Source organism: Daucus carota, chromosome 4 (genome assembly GCF_001625215.2).
Source record: "Daucus carota subsp. sativus chromosome 4, DH1 v3.0, whole genome shotgun sequence".
NCBI lineage: Eukaryota > Viridiplantae > Streptophyta > Magnoliopsida > Apiales > Apiaceae > Daucus > Daucus carota.
The window spans coordinates 19,937,985-19,942,324 of record NC_030384.2 but is presented as its reverse complement, the minus strand read 5'-3'; positions in this window follow the sequence as shown (position 1 = coordinate 19,942,324).

Genomic DNA, 4,340 nt, shown 5'->3' with positions numbered 1-4,340 from the left:
TCTTTCTGTTAAATTAACTGAATTATCTCAACCATCGACGCAATCTCTCTTGAGGAAACTGTGTGAAAGTTCTGAGTATCTCTCCTGAGGATACTGAATGTTTTGTGTTGGTAGTGTCAATGAACGATATAATACCTACAACTTCATTTTGTTATAGAGATAGCAGATTAGGGAGGAACACATAGTGAGCTGTTCAGAAGATTAAGAATCCTAGAATCTTCTTAGCTATCGATATAACAATAACAGTAGGAAAATAATGGTACTTTTGAATTTTAATGATTATTTTATTTTGGATATTCAGATAAGTCCTAAATATGTTGCTTCTTTTTTTTTTGGGATTTAATGGGGAAAGTTATACGGATACTGATTACTCCATCCCACCATGTATGTGTTTCCTGTATATGAACTCTGGGATAATGGTATGCTACTGCAGATCTGTTGCATTCTTTGCATAACTGCATTAGTGTCATTGGTGATGACAGCGAACACAGAAAACTTAGAAGTAGATGGTGGATCAAGAGATAAAAATCTTGATACAAAAACATTTCATGAAATTAAAGTTGCATTTGCTTTCCTGTGACAGAAGAAAATAACACTGCAACCAAATTATCAATATCGATGAAACATAAGAATATAAAAACAAACCAATTCTTAATTAAAAACTAAAAACCAGTTCCACAATCACTATTTGCAGCTATATGAATCACCCGTTTATTCTTCATTAATTACTATTTTATACATAAAATCAGCAATTTTGTTCTTCATAATTCAGAAAATCTACTTATGTTAAGTATTGGTGGTCGACTATTGACGAGCTCTTATAGTTGTCGGAGATCCGTGATGGTAGTAAGTGATGGAAGGAGGTGTGTGATGCCGGTAACTTAAGGGGGCTATTTGTTTGTGGATGAAAGAGGCTGAATAGACCTGAATAGAATCATTCAGTTATTAAGTTCGTTTGTTAAATTTTTTGACCAGCTCCATATGCAGAACGATTCAAGAAAGTTGCTGACCGAGTAATCTAAATTTCACAGGTTGCAGCACTCAGCCAAAATTTTTTTTGTATTTGCACTTTTCCATGTTATTTTATTTTATTTGTGTTTACAAGATACCTAAATATAATTAAAAGCACATGCAGGTGGCATGACAATAGGTAGATCATCATATGCAGGCCATTGGTTTTGGTCAGGTATAGGGTTAATACTAAAACTATAAGAAAGCTTGTATGTCCTAACAGAGTACCATGCACTGACAACATTGTGAGGATCAATCTTGGCATGAACAATAATGTCCAGCAGTGAGGTTTTATCTACATCAACCTTAACCTCTACTTGAGTACCCAAGTGAAAAATTAATACTTTCTCCATCTGCACATATGTTGACAATCATATTACACCCAATGCACCAGTTAACAGTTATGAGTATTATACATATCAATGTATATTATGCAAACCCAAAAAACCTCATTTATAGGGGAGTCAAAAATTGTTCACTATCATACATAAACACATATACACAGATAAACTCGCACATATACACAGATAAACCCTAAAACAATGAATTAAGCCGCGAAAGATATATATGTATCGATTATATAGAGTAATTGAAGGTGAAATGCATACCTTATACTTTGATCAGTGTTGAATTAAGTGGCGAGTGGCTGTATTGTTCACTATCTCGATCGATCCCCTCTTTCCATGGAACCCTAATCCCGCGTGTGTGTTTGGATCTGTGACATTAAACTCTCGTACCCCACTAATGACCCAAATTCATGTTTTTTTACTTTTAATTTATTTTATTTTAATTACTTTTTTTTAATTAAATCATAATGGATTAACGTTTTATTAACGTCAACTAAACGGAGTGGTATGTGATGGATGAAGTCAAAAGTTGGGTGTTACCACTTGGAAGCCCAAAATAGTCATTGGTACCATTTGGAAAAGCCAATTCTACAATGGTACCATTAGGAATTTCCCTTAATCATTCATCAACGTTACATTCAGATTTGCCAAATGACCCTTTAGTCACTAGTTGCAGTAAGGGTCATTTGGCAAATTTGAATGATTTATATCTGAAAGATTAATATATCTATATGATCTGAATAAATCTGAAATATGAATGCTGAGTGAATAATATTATTTGATATATAAATTTTCATAATATCTAAATGAAATATTTTCCCAATTTTACCCATCTGATTAAGTAAGGCTATTTGACAATTTTTGTTACATTATATTCAAATGAAATTTATTAACACAAAATATATATTATAAATTCTATTAACTTACCATATATATTATAAATTATAAATATATGTAATATGTAATATATAACTATTATATATTGGAAGTATTATAATATATATATTGTAAATTATCTGAGTGGGATGTTCTTCTCTAGGTTGATTTGACGGAATAAAACATGTAGCTTTACTCAAAAAAACAAAAACAAAACAAGCAGTAAACAAATGGCCCTAAGTTATGTCTTGACTTTTTATTCGTGTGAAAAGACTAATTTATCCTTTTGTCTAATATTTGTTAAAAATTTGTGATTTTGGGGAATCGAACTTAAGTGCACCAACCAACATCAATTTCATTCATACCACTACACTAGCTTGTCATTTTTGTTTTATTACCATATATATAATATGTATTTGACGTGTAAGCAAAAAAATATTTGATATTTGAATTTTTATATTTAGTTTTGATAATATACTCGCCTGTAACCCGTGCTGTGCACCTGTGTATTATAATAGTTAATAATTTTCTTATATGTGTTTGAATTAATAAATTATTGTGATATGTTGTTGAAGGTATTCAAAACTTGAACATTTTGTACCATGGATGGAAAAATATAGAAAAATCAAGCCAAATAAAATTGTTTAAACGAGTAAAATTCTTAAAATTGATGTAAAAAAGCATGCATGTTATGTTTAGAACACGACAATATTAGAAAGTTAATTACAGCGATAGTCAAGACGATAAATTAACTAAATGTTCATAAAATATATATATCAAAAATCATTTTAAATTCTATTATATTAAACTGGTCGCATCAAATTCTTCAAAAAGAAAATTAATCTATTTATAAATGGAATAAGTAGAAACTGTACCCATACAATTACTAGAAAATGATTAAACTGTACCCATACAATTACTACAATTACTGGTCGCATCAAATTCTTCAAAAAAAAATAATCTATTAGGGCTAGTTATATATAAAATAGTGACTTGTGATGTATAAACGGGTAATTTCTGTAATTAAAAATTGTGATTAAAAATTTGTTTGGGAATGGTTTTTTGTTTGAGGCAGATTTGTATTGCATTGGATTAAGAATCTCTCTCTTTCGGTCAAAGACTATTTTTTTTCATTTTTCAGCTAATTTGGTTTATATTGCATTAAGACACCCCTTCCCCCAGGTTTCAAGCTCATTTACTAGTATTAGGATTTCAAACTTATTTGTTAGTATTAAGGTTTCAAGCTTATTTGCTAGTATTATTATTGTCAGTATCAACAATATAAAATTTAATAATTTTTTGTGCATTAAATTATAAATTAATTAAAAACCTTTATTTAACATATTCATTTTTTTAATTTAAATATGAACAATACTTTTCTAACTTAAGAAAAAGAATAATAAAACTATACTCAAAAACTATAAAATTACATATAACAATAATGAGATACAATCAGGTTTCAATATGATCTATATTAGTAATTAAAACTTATAATCAGATATTTTTTCTATATTATCATTTAAAATATTTATTTTATAGATATATCGTGTGGTGTTTTGCACTTTACAATAATACTAATTTGTACATATTTCTTAAGAATAGCCTAATTCATCATACTGGCCAACAAATTGGTAGGAGCCCATATCGATATCATCCCTTACAAAGTTCTGTTATAGATATTTTGATATGCAACGCTCTTACCCTATCTTAATCGCAACTGTTTCTTATAATTTCTCTTCAAACTCCCATTTATTTGTAAAATTCGCAGTATTACTCCTCCATGTCAACAGAATAATTACAATTTTAAATAACTTTCGCTATTACCAGCAAATATAATCGTGGAGAGAGAGAGAGATCAGGTCTTTGTGGGAATAGATACGGGTTATTTTCTCTATATATTTTTTTTATCTAATATAGATAAAATAGTATAATTGGGCTAGAGTTAAATAGGGGTTCTTAAAAAGTTGTATCAATCCAGGCCCAAACTAGGCTTTGTATGGATATTAAATTATCCGGGCTTTTCCAAAATCAGGATTTTATCCAAACTTTTTAAGCTTCTGGCAGGCCCGTATTTTGATTGAAAAAAAGGAGGCCTATTTAAGGCCC